At 40.5% G+C, this 18997-nt stretch overlaps 1 protein-coding gene across 1 annotated transcript in view; it reads left to right on the top strand.

Annotated features, from left to right (window-relative positions):
• Window positions 1-754: 754 nt before the first annotated feature.
• Window positions 755-18997, top strand: part of Prip (aquaporin prip) — a 102792-nt gene continuing 84549 nt past the window's right edge. The window contains exon 1 of the mRNA XM_019057963.2: window positions 755-889. The gene's annotated coding sequence lies outside the window, so the exon portion shown is untranslated. The remainder of the gene's footprint in view (window positions 890-18997) is intronic.

Here is an 18997-nt window from a genome sequence, read left to right on the forward strand (position 1 = left end):
CCTCAGTTTCTTAATCGAAAACTTATCGGAGGAAATGTGACAAAATGATGTAATCTGCAAAAATACATGTGTTTAAATAGGGAATACCGTCTGATGACGTAACTAGGCGGCACATTTTCTCACTTTCAGATGCTTTTTTGTTTGAGGATTTTGGGAACAGAGAATTTACAGGTGTGCAAGATTTGGAAAACTCATGTTTAAAACGAAACTAGTGAGAAAGCTGAGCACGAAGATAACCTTAGTTTCTTAATCGAAAACTTATCGGAGGAAATGTGACGAAATGACGTGATCTGCTAAAATTTCCCATTTCAGAAGAAAACCGTGAAAAATACTGATCAGTTCACGAAGCACTCTCAGATGAGGCGATGGAACATTTTTATGCAAATTCTCTTTTTTGTACACCAGCGTGAGGATGTTGGAAATTTGCTCTCTTGATTTCAACAAGCCTCAAGGATCTTATAAACGCAGCATCGACCACGCCACACTCACAAATACTGGGAAATCACCGCCGTATTCCTGGTATTTCGTAGTGAGTAGCCAGCCAGGCTTCCCACCAAAATAATCCCGAGTGCATCAGCGGCCGAGGGAGTCGGGCCATTCATCGGATTCACGGAAGACAAAAGCGGGAAGGGGGAGCTGTGCAGTTATGCACGAGTGCATTCCGGGAGGGAATTTTCTGTCGAATGCGGCGCTCCCATTGGTCCTCGTCCTTTTGAATCCAAGCGCGCGAGGGCGAGAGTGAGGGCGCGGGGGGCGGGGGGTCTCGTCCACCCTGATCGCAAGCGTCCCCGGCCGCGTCGTTCAGTTCTGTTTCGTCGCGCTTGCTTGTTGCTACGGTTTTACGGTAGTGAGAAGTGTCTTAAGTCGTCTCTGTGATTCTGCTCAACAGGTAAGATAGTGTCCCTATAACGTTATGCACTGAGAAAAAACTGTGGCTCATGAACCACTTAGTGGTTCGTATGGAACACCACTAAAAGTAGAAAAGGCAACACATAATAATAATAGTTAGTTATAGTTAGTTACTTAATTTACGACGATCAGCAACCAGAATATTTCCGTCGGGGACTAAGAGACCTTACATTTTTAAATTTAATTGCTTAAAGTTTTAAAATTTCAGTGACTACTATTGGATCATCTGAGCCTAAAGGATGGATATTGCGAGGAAAGGAATTTTGAATTTTGATGCGTGTAGCATAGGTTTTTGGGCAAGAAAGCAAAATATGGTCGATTGGAAGGGAGGAACGTTTGACACAGAGAGCAGAATGGAACTGGGGGAAAAACACATTGGATCTAGAGTCCAGACTCTTAAATCATCGACAAGAAAAAATACTCTTGATTCAATCGGATGTTTGCTTAAATGAAGAACAAAGCCTCTTAATTTCAGCGGATTTCCTTTTGATTTAAGCAAAAATCTGATTGAATCAAGAGTATTTTTTCTTGTCAATGTTTTCAAGAGTCTGGACTCTAGATCCAATGTGCTTTTTTTTTCCAGTGTACAGTAAAAAACAATTTAAAAAGCGGGTAACAGGGCTAAAAATTCACTAACAAGACCAAAACGTTTCGGCTGAAAATTCAGCCATCCCCAGTTGGATAAATAAAAAAAAAATTTTTGGATTATACGCGCAATACAAAAAATACTAAGTTCCTCGTCGCGCAAATTCTTTGTCGTTTCTTGAAAATATATGTGGTTCAAAACTTATTTTATTTCGAGACTTCGAATTTTTGGCGAAACGTATATTTCGACCCGGTCTAGATTCATCAATCTTACGTATTTTTAAAAGCGAACAACTCCACGCCCACGCTGATGCACGGAGAAAAAAAACTCGTGCGTGGGACCCGAAGTTCAGGTCATATGGATCTCTGAAGTTTTCAGATTGAGCATCTGAACACTTTAGGTCTAGCTACCGAAGTTCGGATCATACATCTGAAACTTCAGTTTTCACATCTGAAGTACTTCAGATGTGAGAACCGAAGTACTTCGGATGTGAGAACCGAAGTACTTCGGACGTGAGAACCGAAGTACTTCAGATGCAAGAGCTGAAGTTTCAGATGTGTGATCCGAACTTCGGCAGCTAGACCTAAAGTGTTCAGATGCTCAATCTGAAAACTTCAGAGATCCATATGACCTAAACTTCGGGTCCCACGCACGAGTTTTTTTTCTCCGTGTGGTATTAATCTCTGCTGCTGTCTGCCAAAGATCGTTATCAACACTGCTTCTCAATTTTTCCCGTGACTTTGAGGTGCAGATGCTTGGTTTTTATTTTTATTTCTTTTTTATTTTATTTTATTTTTTTTTTGCACACGGATAAGTAACGCCCTAAAACAACACGTCTTCCCAGTATTCTTTAAGTAGCACCATTTTTAAGGCTTTCAAACGCTTTTTGCCGCTTTTAAAATTATTCAGGACGACTGAGGCAGTAAAACGTGTGTTTGTTCCTTGAGAGGAATATAGTTTTTGACGAACACTTTGGTCCGTAAGACAGGAAAAATGTTGTGAATGTCGATAGTGAAACTGGGCTTTGCTCCGCGATTTCGCAACGTTAAAAACTCCCCCCAAAATTGTATTTCAGCACTGGCAGTAACATGAAAATCTCTCATATTTTTTGCACAGCACAATTAATGCTTTTAAAAACAAAAAATCTGGTACTTTTTATCAAAAATGAATTGTAAAAGTTTAGTTCATGTCTTAGATTGACTGATCAGAAATAGATACGAGGTTTTTCAAAATAAATGCAAAAAGAGTATGAAAATATAGCGTGTGTCATATGCAGTAAATCATTCGATTTTTTTGGGGTAAACCCTCAGAGCTTTGGTTTTTTATAGTTTCTGTGCTTATTATTTCTTAGGATGTATTTAAAAGTTAGGAGGTTGTGCGTTCATACGGCTGTACCTCAAGCTGATCGTTTTATTTGTTATTTGACGTTTATTGCCCCTACTATAAGGGACGAAAAGAGTCTTACCTAAAGCTCCATCTTGCGATAGGGAAAAGCTCCGCTTTCAAGGCTCGATCATTGAAACCTTGGATATTACTTACATGCTACCAGACCTTTTGAGTGAAATATTGCGTAATTCATTCTGCAAAAGAAGTCGTCGCCCAATTACTTTAGTGGGTTTACACTGATCACTGATCAGTTCGTTTTTCGACAGCCTTTGAGTTTCCGGATGTGAATTTTACAATTGCTATTAGCATCTGCTCATAGACGCAAGGAAAACAATGAAAATTGAGTTTATATCACAATTGAATCAGTGAGAACGAAAACACACCAACTCGGTAACTCGATAATACTCAATGTCCATTAAAGACAGTTAATTTACATAAAGGTCATTGAAGTTTTAGCGCATCTGTTCCAACTTGGACCTTTAAAGTGGCCATAAGTACTTGTCTTTCGGCAGCAAAAATATTTTTCTTAAACTAACTTCTTCATCTACTGTGCAGTTTTTTGTGTTCTTAATTATTTCCATTTTTCCGAGTTGGTGTGTTTTCGTTCTCACTGCGATTCAATTTCAGCAACATCGTGAACTGAAGTAATACCCACCCGAGCAAACTAAGTTCCTGGAGCATTAAACTAATTCCCATGAAACTTTCACTGCGCTATCCCATCAATTTTGAAGCTCGCAGCGAAAGTTTTATGACTTAGATGAGGCAATGATGATTTTCTTCGGAGAGCTGTAAACGACCGGTTTTCTGCAGAGATTATGCCCTTTGTCCGATTGTCTCGCGATTTTCCTTCCGCATGGAATCCTTGAAAAAAACCGCGCGTATCTACTATCCCGTGTCCAAGTATCTGGAAACAGATCAGCACCGTTCTATCAGATTCCCGATAGATGATAGTCCAGTCCAGGTTACGACGACTCGCTGCCAGCTTGACTCGAAGACAGCCATATGTCCGTCCTCACGATCAGAATTTTGAATTTTGCTCATGCATTATCGCTTGTACTTGGAGTTTCATGTGAATCTTGAATGGAGACGTTGCATGTGTGAGGAATTTGCGATTTGACTGTTGATTCTCTCGTAAAAGTTCGCGAGAAACACGATGGTGCCACTGGTTTTCTCTCAAATCAACTCTCAAGCTCTAAAAAAGCTCTCAAGTTGACGCAAAAATGAAGAAGATACCCCACCCTATCCTGAGAGTCCACTTCTACATCAAGACAAACTCTCCATGTAAAGATAGGCAGCAAATACATCGACAGGGCTGCCACTTTATTTGGGGACTCCAAAACTGAAAATACGGCAACCCTGCTAATGTATTTGTTCCCTATCTTTGCATGGAGAGTTCGTCTTGATGTAGAGGTGGACTCTCAGGTAGGGTGGGATATCCCCTCCATTTTGGCCTCAACTTGAGAGCTTTTTTTGAGCTTGGGAGTTGATTTCAGAGAAAACCAGTAGCACCATCGTGTTTCTCGCGAACTTTTACACAAGAATCAACAGTCAAATCGCAAATTCCTCACACATGTAACATCTCCATTTTTGCAAATCTATCTCTCCGAAGGAAAAAAATGATACATTGAAAAAACGGTTACGGGTTATATATAGACATACCGGACGTTCCGGGCTCAGAGGCCGAAAGTTCCGGATGCTGGAACCGAATATTCAGCCTTGGCTGCGCCAGGCTACTCGTCATTTTTCTCGAATTTTGAGATAGCAATTCTGTTGTCAGGAGGCTAAAGAGTTCACTTACCAATTTTGATACACAAACTCAACGTAATAAAGGCGTAGATTTTTTAGGGGAAAAATATCGCAGTCGAGTGCAGTTTCGATATCAGTATCGAATACGATATTTTCCCTCTAAAAAAATCGCGGATACATTACGTTGAATTCGTTCGTAAAATTGGCACGCGAATTCCTTAGTCTCCTGATAACGGAATTGCGATCTGAAAATTCGAGAAATATGACGAGTGACTGAAAAAATTGAACAAATCGATGTGAAATATCGCATGTCGCTCTGACACAAGAAAGAGCGTCCATCGATTCACCCCAAAACTAAATTTGTAAACATCATAGATCCAAAGAATCTCCCACATATACTCACGCACGAGAATTTCAACCTATTGTGCCCATGGCCCAAGGTTGTAGTAGTAGTCTGCCCATCAAAAGAAGAACAACGCAACTACCATAGCAAATCCACGTTGATCTGCGGTTTTTGCCCAACGAGAGAGTGAAAGAAAATCTGTCCATCTACCTGCGCTTCCATCTGCATTCTGCATCCTACCTGTTCCACACCTCATTCAAAACGGGGTATTATCTCCGTTGGGGATTCAAGATCGCATCCCTGCCATCTGAGATGCAGCTAGGCCATCAGCGAAGCACTGCCGTGCTAAGTAAAAATGCCTTATGAGCATTCGAATGTTGCCAAATTTCCTTTCAGAAAATATTTATTTTTTAGGTATATTGTGTATGTTTTTCCCTGAAATTGTTGAATATTTTTGGTCAAATTACCGAAAAAATTTTCTGAAAAATCAGAAGAAAAATATTCATAAATTTCCCGAAAAATTTGTAATTCGTAAAAGGAAATTTTGCAACGCCTGAAGGCTCATACGGCGTTTCTCCTTAGCACGGCAGAATAGCGAGAGATGAAATTCATCCCCTATAAACCTGATCTGGGCATATTCAATTAGTGCTTGAAAGGCTCCCCCATCATGGGGCTCCGCTATTTTATTTTAAAAATTGGTTTTCTCATTTCTTGCAACGCACGGATGACCTTTCTTGGTCTTAAAAAAGAGACATTTGAGCCTGCTTTCGTAGTTTGAAGGGAAGGGTGGTTAGATTTCTAAACCTTCGTTCAATAATACAGGACGTGATGATTTTAAATTTCTATAACGTGTTCGTGATGAGGTTAATATGCTATCCATTCGGAATTTAAGAATGTGTATTTCTTTGAGTATTAGAGTGTTTAAGGAGCCAAACTTCAGAAAGTTAGGGGAGTTTTTCAACCCTAGGCCGTACAAATTCGGAAAGGGTATTACATATTTGGTTAACATTTCAGCATTAATTAAACCAGCATGTCTTATTCGAGATTGCCACGAGTCCTTTTGTGCCCTTTCAACAGCTCAATTTGTCAGCATTTTTTGTTTCTTTGTATTAACTGAAGGAACAGAGTTATCAAAAATCCCATCAGATAACTCTTAAAGAGCAGGAAATAGTGTGTAAGGAGTCAACAGGAAATTAACTCCAGACTTAGTCTGTTCTTTTGTTCTCGTCTTTCTTTTGAAATACCATAAAGGACTGGCGTCGAACCATTTATCCAGGACTTGTTTTTCTATCACACCCCTTCTTTTTGAATTGCGTTTAGTAACTATGACGCCAAAAACTGTCGGCCGATCCCTTCGACATCCTCTGATTACTATGTGGAAATTACTCCCAGGTGGGTTCAAGTTGTTATTCACCTCGGAGACTGGGACATGGAACTTGCCAATCCTCTTCCTGTCTGCCGGAGGAACTGTTTTGTTTTTAGGGGTTTTTTGATTACAATTTGAATTGCTACTATTTTTTGCATTTCGAAAGCTTTTTGAACTTTGTAGTCGATTTAATCAAAAGTAAAGGCACCTTTGTGTTCCGGACGAGCTTTTACAGTATTAAACATCCCCTCCCTCTTGAAAGATCTTCATTCGGGAATAGTAATTAAAATCAGTTCGCATCTAGATGGGGTGAATCACCTCCATTTAACGTGAACAAATCTCGGCAATTTAAATCGCACCGTCTGTTCCAAGCGTCAATTTCGAGAGTAATCTGAGCGGCATTAAAATAGGTCAGCCAAGTGATTATGTGGGTGACGACTTGACGGAGCACAGCGCGAGGATGGTAAGCTTTTACTAGCTGCACTGTGTTCAATACCGCGTCCACCAAGGAAAACGCCTTCAGTTTTTGAGCTATGTTATTTCAGCACATCGACTTAAACGCAGTTATTATAGCGGACTTTAGAAAAGTGCATTCATTTTACCGGCTATGGTATGGTTTAATGACCAAAAGGGTGATTTCGATCATTAAATTTTTCATATTCTGGTGGGCCTTTGGCACCACGATTACATCATCTCTGCCGTGTTACCAAATAGCGCCAGTTTTTTATTGTTATGATTTGCATGGCAGGTGAAGTCATGACTTTTTAAACAAGTAACTAATAAACGTCTAGAATCAAGTTTTTCTCAAAATTGGAGTCACATATAATCCGAATAAACCAAGTTATTCTGCCTCTATTCTACTCTGTTTTTTTAATATTTTTTTTTTAAAAAAAAATTTAATGTTTTAAAAAAATGTATGTAAATTGTCACTTATTGGTAATATGTGATTTGTCGTTACCTTCTGATTACCAAGATGTATTCTTTCGTTTATCTGCTGATGGTCTTTTCAAAGCTTTCATCCTTAGAACTTTTCCCCAGACTTTCACGCCGCGTTATCACCAAAATTATAATAAGAAGATAGTGCTAGATTTTGGCGCTAACTCGGCATAAAACGTCCGCAGGAAAATAATAGCTTTTGCTTTTGAAATGACCATCAGCAGATAAACTAAGTAAAACATTTTAGAAATCAGGAAGTAACGACCAATCACATTCTAAACATGCACCCCGACATGTACCTCACTAGAAATAACCCAGAATTCTCTGAAAAAATTCACTGGAAAAAAAACACATTGTGCCTATCTAGAGTTCAGGCTCTTGAAAACATTGACAAGAAAAAATACTCTCGATTCAATCGGATTTTTGCTTGAATCAAAACGAAATCCGCCTGAAGTAAGAGGCTTGCTTCTTGATTTAAGCCAGATTCTGATTGATTCAAGAGTACTTTTTCTTGTCGATGTTTTTAAGAGTCTGGACTCTAGATCCAATGTGTTTTTTTTCCAGTTTTAGTTTTTAGAGATATCTTATAAACAGTTTTTAGGCATTAACTTGCTGTAGAAACCACTGTCTTGCAAATGATTACACTCCTCGTTATTAGAACCAAAGACGGCAACGTCGATATAATGCGTCCATTGACATTAGCCATCCCTGCATGGTGTTTAAACCGTTGCGGTAGGAAGACATTCCCTTCATGCATGCAGCTGAGAGCTTCAGCGGCATCAGCCACTTGTTGCGTTGAGCGGCGCTCACCGCGGCATTGCATCGTTCCACCTGAATGCAATTTTCGAGTTCATTCGCGTGCTTGCAAGAAAAAATCCAACGTCGCCAGAGCTTCCTCCTTAATGAGAAGAATAAAATAGTAGGGTGGTAAATGGACCGAGTTTATCAGTAAAGGAACCAACCCACATTCTCGAAAAAAATTAAGTTAAGAATGATTCAATGAGTTCCACTAGTCGTTTATTTTCTCATGTCAAAATCTGAAAGTCGAAAAACAGAAATTACACTGGGAAAAAAACACATTGGATCTAGAGTCCAGACCTTTGAAAACATTGACAAGAAAAATGACTCTTGATTCAATCAGATTTAAGCTTAAATCAAAAGGAAATCCGCTCAAATTAAGAGGCTTGGTTCTTGATTTAAGCTTATATCTGATCGAATCAAGAGTATTTTTTCTTGTCGATGTTTTTAAGAGTCTGGACTCTAGGTCCAATGTGTTTTTTTTCCAGTGTAGTTTGTGAAAAGAGGGGTTAAAGTTTATTTTCTACATGGAGCCTTATGCAGGAATAAAACTTCAAACCTCTTTTTCTCAGTTTCAACTTAATGTGGGTCGATTCCTTTTCGATGAACTCGTTCCAAATATATCCTTTATAAACTGAGCCAAAAATTATAGTTCCGAATTGCAAAATGTACCTCAAGTGGTTCAAATACTATTTAGTACATCTTTGCATAAAGCACTACCTATTCGTAAGATTCAATCGCCAAAACACGAATGCGACCTGCGGATGCGGAACTGACCTTTCAGATAAAGCGAAAAAGCTGTGGATTATGTGGCAGCGTTTGCGGTATGGCAAGCATTTTGACATGCGTGTCGGCGATTATGGGATGATGTGAGGTACTCGCTCGGTACTGTCGTGGGAGGAGGATGAGCGAACAAGTGCTAACGGAGGATGCTAGGGGGAGTGGGAAACAGCAGCCGCATTGTTTATACACTTGCTCCGTTTTTTATGTGTTTTCTCTTCGGTTCTGAGGTCATTGTTGCCACTCGTAACTAAAAGCATCCCAATTCATTTTATGCGAAAGTCGTGGACGTCCTGTGAAAGATTGGCGACAAGGGGTGGAGGAGGAGATCAGAAGGTGCCAATTGCCTGATGATCTCTGGGAGGATAGGGGGCAATGGCGATTGAGCGTCGCAGAGCGCGAGGCGGCGCTATAAAAGCGGCTTTATGTATGTATATGCGAAAGTATAGGCATTGAGACCAGCAGGCTGATTATTGAACTTCATAGACAAAGAAGACATGGGGCATATGGAGCGATCCTATTAGTTGGAACGGGTGGTTGTTGTAGACGAATAAGGGTGAAAATTATTGAGTAACTACAGGGTAGCTCGCGGGTTCCTTTTAGTTGGTCTATGACTTACCTCTACATTGCAACCACCCGCTTCCAACAACATGATCGCATTATTTTCAGTATAATCAGCCCACAGAGACACCATAAATCGTCATTTCTCCGACGAAAGAACGCAACTCCACTCCAAGGTTGCAAAATTTTCTTAAGCGACTCAATTATTTTTATGTATAAGAGTACCTATGAAAATTGTGCTGAAAATTTTCTTATTTTTGCATGAGATCAGAAGAAAAATCAGCTACATTTCGATAAGAGATACCCAAGACTCTCCTTGTAAAAATCCAAGTTGCGAAGGAAAATTTGAGAACAATTTAGATAGGTACGCTCTTTTGCGAGGGATATAGTTGCATTGTATCAGCCTCCCATTATTTTCTTTTTAGAAATGTGACTGTCTTCGGGAACAGGGAGCTAAGTCCATGGGGACGATTTTTTTACGACTAGACATAGTATTGTGTGGTACCTACGTTCATTTTACACAAAGATAGGTTACTTCATGACTTCGAGTTAAATCTGCAAATTTTCCATCACAGTTTGACGAGACTGTATGTATGCACGCGGAAGCTCCATAAATCTGTTAACTGAGATGGCATTTTCCCATGTCCCACTCCCATCTGAACACGTAGATATCATTTCTCCATTAGTCGCGTATTTCAGAGCAGCAAATTTAAAAATATCTGTTTCAGTCTGTTCTGAGTTGAGAATTATGACTTGGCAGTTGCTTTTGCATGGTTTCGCGTAACTCGCAAATTCGGTCCACAAACGCTGCTCCTTTACCGTGCGTTAATTCGTCGCCTCGCTGACATAAAAGGGCGTAACTACACTTGACGCCGAACTCTCTTGTCCAAATAACTCGATGCTTTATCGGGCTCATCTTGAATTGTAGTTACGCCGTTTTGTGAGCCAAGCGACGAAATAGTCGATGTTAAAAATTTACTTGTCTAAATATCGGAAAATAAGGTTTTATCAGAGAGCTCTTTTTAAGGGACTTTCCATTGTATGTGTGAAGGTTATTTCGTTGATATTTTGTCAGTTTTTTCATTCCTATCAGGATTCGTGTTCAATAATTTTTTAATAAGTTAGCTTTCACTGGAAAAAAAAAACACATTGGATCCAGAGTCCAGACTCTTAAAACATTGACAAGAAAAAGGACTCTTGATTCAATCAGATTTAAGCTTAAATCAAAAGGAAATCCGCTCAAATTAAGAGGCTTGGTTCTTGATTTAAGCTTAAATCTGATTGAATCAAGAGTATTTTTTCTTGTCGATGTTTTTAAAAGTCTGGACTCTAGATCCAATGTGTTTTTTCCAGTGTTTCTGTTTCCTTATCTTCTGATTTTTCAATTTATTACTTTCTCGCTCCCCTAGTGTAGAGGAAGTATTTTTTAATTAGACGATAGCCACTTCAGAAAAATTTCCCACCTTCAGGTGCTTCTTGATTACTCCTGTGCTAGGTTCTCGTGTACTTGTTCCTGGTTTTTCCTGGTTTACCCTTGAATTCACGCGATAGCGAGTTTTTTCAACTGCTCATGGAGATGCTGTGAATTCATCACAATTCAAGGCAGAAGTATATTCGGGTACCCGCAACAAATCAGGATCAACGGACGGATAAATCAAACAACCTTCTTTTTTAAAGAAAGTAAAATAAAATTAATAGAAAATGAAAAGTATGCATATGAAGTATCCATCAAAATCCCCTTAGCCCATTGCTTTGTGAGGGATATTGATAATTTACACCACTGATTCCCCTAAAGTTGTACTCTTGTTTGGGAGATATATCTTTAAGTAGGGCTTTGGTATTTCTTCTCTTGGATTGAATTGTCACTCCGTAGGCCTGAGACCACATCTCATACTAAGGGGTTTAAAGGAATTAAATAAATATTATTTCCTTGATATCACAATTTTCAAACGAGCTTGGTGGTTTCCCATGAATATTTATCACCCCGAAAAATCTTAAAATCTGTCACCTCGGAGGAGCGACTTGGTGGCCCCGGCCCGACGCGTGACTCCAACACTGCCGTCCTGAGTAAAAAATACCGTATAAGCATTCGAATGTTGCTAAATTTCCTTCAATAAAATGTTTATTTTTGAAGAGTGCTATGGGTATTTTTCTTTAAATTTTCGGATAATTTTAATTTGATTACGAATAAAATCCTCTGGGAAAATCCAAGGGATAATATCCACAAATATCCGTAAAAATCAATATTTTATCAGAGGAACTTTGGCAACGTCTGAAGGCCCATACGGCGTTTTTCCTTAAGACGGTAAGACGGCAGAGTTGAATCGCGACGAGTAACATTTGGACGTATTTCTATCAAACGGAACTATGTGCATTATGACGTGAGCCCTGTTATGCATATATCCTGACGGGTCCTGGGGCTCATGTCTTAATGCACATAGTTCTGTTTGGCAGTAATAGTCCATTTACATTGTAGGTTCATGCGCAGGCGTGGGTGTCGGTGTTTATGTCACTTTCCCGCTCTGGTCCCGAGTTTGTGTACGGGTAATTACACACGCTCGGACAGCATTAACGGGAACAAAAGAAAAGTCATGAATTATGTGAGTTGTTGTGCTCAGGCCCAGCGACGTAAAGCGGCGTCACTTGGAGAGAGGATACCACCTCCGCTGCTGGTGGTAACCTGCCTCGATTCACCGGGAGCCTCTTTGTGGCAGATGTAAATAGACCACGATTTTACTCAGTTCTGATTTCTCACCATTCAAAATACCCTGGAACCGTTGCCAACAGTACATTTCGAGAGACTCTTTCAAAAGGTTTTACGTCGCTGTGTGCCTCCTCTAAAGTTCTCAGTGCTACGTTACCGTCCTCTGCTTCGGGCTCACGGACATGTTATAGGAATGGAGATATTGCATGTGTGAGGAATTTGCGATTTGACTGTTGATCCCTTTGTAAAAGTTTGCGAGAAACACGATGGTGCCACTGCTTTTCTCTGAAAGCAACTCCCAAGCTTAAAAAAAGCTCTCAAAGTGAGGCAAAAACGGAGGGGATATCCCACGCTATCCTGAGAGTCCCTCAGGATAGTGTGGGATATTCCCTCCATTTTTGCCTCGACTCGAGAGCGTTTTTTGAGCTTTGGATTTGATTTCAGAAAAAAACAGTGGCACTATCGTGTTTCTCGCGAACTTTTACGTAGGAATCAACAGTCAAATCGCAAATTCCTCACACATGCAACATCTCCATTCTGAGGTTAAGTCATGGAGCTCATGGATAAGAAAAAAGGAGGTGTTTGCAATTCGGGCATCCTGGATTTTTTTGATGACCTAGGTCGGTATAGACGATTTTCATAATTGATTTTCTTGAAATGGTGTAGCTTATGGAAAAAAGTCATTCTATATCAAGTGTTGAAATTATATCATGAGTTGATTTGAGCATGAAAATCGGACGCTTTGGTCCGTTTTTCATATTTCGAATTCCGGATTGGTGGGAGCCATTAACCTTTTTCTCATTTATCAATGAAATCGATGAAGACGCCTACTACAACATTTCTTCCATTCGTTTAAACGTAAGCGCATCTCATTCTACTGCTAAAAAACCCATCGTTATGTGGCAACTGTGGCGCTCGAAGTGCATTCCCGCTCACACATACTGACTGGAGAAACGACGTGTTGCAGTCGGGATAGTGGGTCGTAACGTATGATCAGGGCCCCAAAATCCAGAAAATACCAGGCTGGAACAGATTAGATCTGGGCCCGCGTTGACCTTGGGGGCATTTAGGGTAGGGCCCACCCTCCACCCTCCGCCCCTTCCCAACCCCGATGCACTGCGGTGCATCGACTGACAACCCTCCCAAACAACGCCCGAATCCCGCGCAAAGAAACGGTTAAACTGGGAGGGCCAGACATGTGTTCCCAGTAACTTCTTTTCTGTCAACAGCATTGGTGCCGTTCTAACGCCCAATTTTTCGTTTTTCTCGTAAGGATTACCGTAATGTAAGGTAATTTTGTCTACAAAATGACGACGCTGGTCAACAATCTGGCAACGCCCCTTTGACTATAAGCTTGAAAATCGCGCCTCCTCGGATTATCGAGGCCCTAGGTTTAAAAAAAAAAAAAAAAGAAAAAAAAAGAAAAAAAAAATCAGTAAACAAGAGCGAAAGTGATACTTTTTCTACCCTTTCATCCGTCTACGAAGGGTTGTTTCGGGTGTTGTAGGCCGTCCTTCAAGTCCTTCAACTCATTTCAAGACCACTAGATACCTCTTAACCTTGTCCCATACCAGCCGATTTGCACTGAAAAATAATTGTATTTAATTTAAACTGATTGTGAGTTAAAGTATTAGAGGAGATTGAGGTGTTTTCAAAGCTACTGCGTTTCTGTCAAGGACGTGGGGTTTTGAGTTGAATATACTAATTGAAGTTGATCTTTCTTCTTCTTAGTTAAAATCGCGCGCATTCAGTTTTCATGTTTTAAAATGCAGATTTTCTATCAATTCCGCCAAAAACTAATTCGTTTAAATTCAAAGAATCTCTCTTTTTATTTCGTTCCTCAGTAAAATTTCGTAAGAAGAAAAGTCCCGAAAAATATTCCGGAGTTATTTCAAGCGATAGTATCAAGAGAGTGAAAATCTGCAATGCAGATGCGTGTTCCGCGACTGTGACCAAACATTCCCATCAGAGTTTTTTAAACGAAAAAGGAAGGCGCGGTTTTTTTCTGGATTCGAAGAAAATGTCTCGCTCCTGTTATTATATGACAACCTTGTCTCCATGGGTGATCCATCTGGAACTCGTCAACTAACAACCAGAGCCTATCGATGAAAATAAGAAGTCGACTGTTATTAATCATACACCGAAGATGCTTTAATTAGATGAGGACTCATGAAAGTCTTCCCGCCATTGTGTAGACAAGTTTGCTGCTCTTTAAACGGTAACAATAAACAATTGAACTCTCATTTTTTTTCTTGATGGTCCAAGTACGCGGAGGCTCCGAGGAGCTATTCTGACTTTCAATACATCTTAGCGACAAGAGTGAAGTTATAATTCATCTCTCCAGTGTCACTGTTGAACTTTCCACTCCACATTCGTATACCTTATATACTCTACCCGCGGTAGTCTCAAGGAACATGATTAACAAGCCCAAGATAGAAAATTTGCGCTCAGATTGGTTTCTTATTTATAGACCTTCAGTCTAGCCCTCGTCTGCGCCAATTAAAATTAGTAACCCTGAATGGTTCCATTTAGAAGAGGAGTAAAAAAAAAACACACATAAGTCACAGATCAATGGTTAAGCCTTTGGCTTTCATTTCGAGTTGGATGAATCTGCAAGTGAATGATCTCCTATAGTCAAGATCATGATGCATCATTCTCTTCACCGGAAACCAAAGCCTCTTGAATCAAAAGTGTAGACCCTTAAAAAATTTGACAAGAAAAAATACTCTCGATTCAACCGGATTTTTGCTTGAATCAAAAGGAAATCCGCTTAAATGGAGATGGCTCTCGATTCAAGCAAAAATCCGATTGAATCAAGAGTACTTTTTCTTGTCAAATTTTCAAGAGTCTACACGCTGGATTCAAGAGACTTTTTCCAGTATTTATTGAAATAAAAATGAAGCGAACTCCTTGCAACTTAGTTTATCCCACTATTATTGATACCGGAAAGGTTTTGAGAGAGTCAAAATCTTAAATCCCGATTTTTTATTAACATGTCAAAAATCGCTCTGATAAAAATGTTGCCTTCGTGAACCAAGATCCCCTTTCCCGTGAAGTGTTCACATATCTAGACGCGGATGAGAACTTTAAATTGGAAGTTTCGGAACAATAAATTTTCGGGTTCCGGTCTAGATAAATTTCTAATTGTTAATACTAGATAAATCTATGGTTTCACACGAGCGGCTAATGAAACCATCAAAACCTGTGCCAAGAACTCGGCACGCGAGTTCAGAGGCCCACGCGATCTCGAGGGACCGTCCTAATGAGAAACGCCGTATGAGCTTTTAGACGTTGCCAAATCTCCCCTGATAAAATATTTATTTTTAAAGAGACTTATGTATATTTATCCATGAAATTTTCAGATGTAATAGATTAAATTTCGAACAGGATCGCCTAAAAAATTGAAAGAAAAATTATTCTAAATTTTCTCAATAAATTCGGTTTCTATTAAAGGGAAATTGGCAACGTCTAAAGGCTCATACGGCGTTTTTCCTTAGCACGGTAGAATAGAACGAGCGACTAACGTGCTTATAATGATGTGATATTCAATATCCGAGCATAGTTTACCATAAATTATGCGTGAATCAGCTACTGATCAGCATCCCGTTGAGTTGGGTGGGAGCCAGAGTGTCCTCAACGGTACTTTCACGCCATCAGCTGATTAGCGCGGGTCAATGTTTCCCCGATCAGCTTGAACAACGATAATTGTGTCAGTGTGCCTTGATTCTTCTCGTGGGCTAATTACATCAAAGCAGTCATTATTCAAATCAGAGCATCCCGGCAGAGGAAGCAGCTGATTGTCACAGAGCGTCAATCATGATCAGCGTTTAGCCAATTGGCGGGTCCTGGCCGTGTGGGCGTGCGGGGTGCCTGAATTTCCTCTTTCTGGGCATTAAATGTTTCTCCAACAAGTATTTAATATCCAATTTCGGGAGTTTTGAGCCTTTTTGGACTCTTACAACCACATCTTCAAAATAAAGAAGACCAAAATATTCTGTCAAATGGTACAATTGGAAGTTTTTTTGGGAGAAGAAGGATGTCTAGGTTAAGATATCAATTTCTAGAAAGAACGTTGATTTCTTACGTCAAAACGCTCGTTTATTCATTCCGGTTACCATTCCGTTTTCAGGAATCGAAAATAATGTCGATTTTGCATACTCGACTCCATGTCCAACCCCCCCCCCCCCCCCCCGAGGGCATGGAAGGGGCCAGTGGACTAACGAGAGTCACATAAAGAGTCGCTAAATTCTATGAGCTGATGCGCCACATGAACGCATTACCACCATTCTATACTAAAATTCTAGCGGCAGGTTAAAATCTAATAGCGCTCCCTATCGGCTGAGCGTTTAAAACGGACGTTACGGTCCGTTTCTCATACTAGAACTTTCGGATTTTGCTGAAATATCGACGCCATATTGTACCTACGCACGTCACGGAGTGAACTATCCTCAAGATGCGACCACCTTTTTTTTCTCACTGCCCTCTATTGCCACGAACCGAGTTAAACTATACTAGACGAGAGAAAGTGACTCTCCAATTCGGCGCAACGATTAAACGGGAGCATCATCGGAATACTGCCGTGCTAAGGAAAAACGCCGTATAAGCCTTCAATCGTTGTCAAATTTCTTTTGATATAATATGCATTTTCGGGAAATCTGCGGATATTTTTCTTCGAATTTTTCAGAGATTTTTATTCGCCATCCGATCTAAATTCTCTGAAAATTTCAAGAGGAAATATTCATAGCTATCCTCAAAACTGAACATTTATCGGAGGAAATTTGGCAACTCCCGAATGTTCATACGGCGTTTTTCCTGAGCACGGCAGAATAGGTGTCAACGAGGGCGAGAGGGAATGACAATTTCACCGAGATTCCCGCGGTTCGGGTTGCAGAGCGCGGATGACAACCGCGATGCCAGCGGGGGCGGGCGGGGGCGCGGCACCGCGTTTTCGCTCCAATTAATTCATTCTAATTCACTTAGACGACGTATTAATGAACACCATTTGTTGCTCTTTTCTCGTTTCTCGTCCGACCGTTCGTCGCTCCGAACGCGAGCGCGAGCCGGGCCCGCAAGTTCACGGGCTGTCGCGTTGCGTCGCTTCCCGCCAACGTCGCGCGTCGACGTCCCGCGTTTCAGTCGCCATGTGGCGCTCCCGTCTTCCGCACAGGAGGGAAGTTAACAGCAAGAATAAGCCAATGAGGAAGGTCGGATTGCACTGGAAAAAAATACATTGGATCTAGAGTCCAGACTCTTGAAAACATTGACAGAAAAAGGACTCTTGATTCAATCAGATTTAAGCTTAAGTCGAAAGGAAATCCGCTCAAATTAAGAGGCTTGGTTCTTGATTCAAGCTTAAATCTGATCGAATCAAGAGTATTTTCTCTTGTCGATGTTTTATAAGAGTCCTGGACTCTTGTGTTTTTTTTCCAGTTTGTAACATTTCTTACTACAACTGCAATTTTGATGCTTATTTTATCGCATAATAAATTGCAAAGGGGTGGTTATCGAGAAAACCGATGAGTCACGTTAAACCTGTTCGTTTTTACTGATGAAGTTAGTGAAGAGTGCCCCACAGGGCTGAAATCCATGCTATCTCCACTGCGGATATTTGCATACATTTCTCGCACCCTAAATTTGATTTTGTTTAATGAAATGCAATAACACTTTAAGTTTTAAGCATTTCTTAACAAAACGGCCTGATGTTGAAAACTCAATTTTTGTTCATATTCCCTATGACAAAATCTATGATTTTTAGTGGCCTCCGATTTTTTCATAATGTGTTTTAGAATTTTTTGTTTTGTTTTTTGTTTCAGGTAATTGCAATTTTTATAAACCTCTGATTTTAAGCGTTAGCAGACTCGATGAAACCGCGTAAGTTCACAATCGTTCTTTTGAATAGTGTTTCACATTTAGCGAATAAACCTGACAATGTCCACGATTTTGGAGAATATACTGAACTTATATTGACGTAATTTTCTGCCAATCGGAACTATGTGCATTAAGACATAAGCCGTGAGACCCATGAGAAGTATGATAAAGGTCACGTATAGTGCACATATTTCCGTTTGGCAGAAATACGTCCATTTATAATTGAAAAGAAACTCAAGATGACGAATTTCTATTGCGGCCCATCCTGTTGCTCTCGTAGCCGTGAGAAACCCATTCTGTATCGTACATCGTAGGTTTGGAAAGAACCTCAGCCTAGTGCACGGAGAAAAAAACTTCGTGCGTGGGACCCAAAGTTTAAGTCATACGGATCTCTGAAGTGTTCGGATTGAGCATCCGAACACTTAAGGTCCAGCTGCTGAGGTTTGGATCACACATCTGAAACTTCAGTTCTTACATTGAAGTACTTCGGTTTTCACATCCGAAGTACTTCGGTTCTCACATCCGAAAAACTTCGGTTCTCACACCTGAAGTGCTTCGGATGTAAGAACTGAAGTTTCAGATGTGTGATCCGAACCTCGACAGCTAGACCGTAAGTGTTCAGATGCGCAATCTGAAAACCTCAGAGATCCATATGACCTAAACTTCGGGTCCCACGCACGTGGTTTTTTTTTCCGTGTGGAAGTCAATGCGCCTTCGTTAGATTGAGTATGCAACAAAGACATCCCTTCAGCTAGAGTTGTTGTACGGTTTGGATCGAGTTTCCACCTCAGTTTTTAGGTGGCACGTATTTTTTCGACGATGAGGCAACAATGTTTTTATGATGCTTCTTGCATCCGACGTGCAGTTAATCTGGGGCAATGTCATCCTTTACTAGGTTCCGACCCGGCGCGGCGCGGCGCGCTCGCGCGACGCATGACGACCATCGCGATTCGCTCTAATCCGACGCGAATAGTCCGTAGACAACACGTATGACATGGTTGTCTCTCTTCATTG

The sequence above is a fragment of the Bemisia tabaci genome, chromosome 7 (genome assembly GCF_918797505.1).
Source record: "Bemisia tabaci chromosome 7, PGI_BMITA_v3".
Taxonomy (NCBI): Eukaryota; Metazoa; Arthropoda; class Insecta; order Hemiptera; family Aleyrodidae; genus Bemisia; species Bemisia tabaci.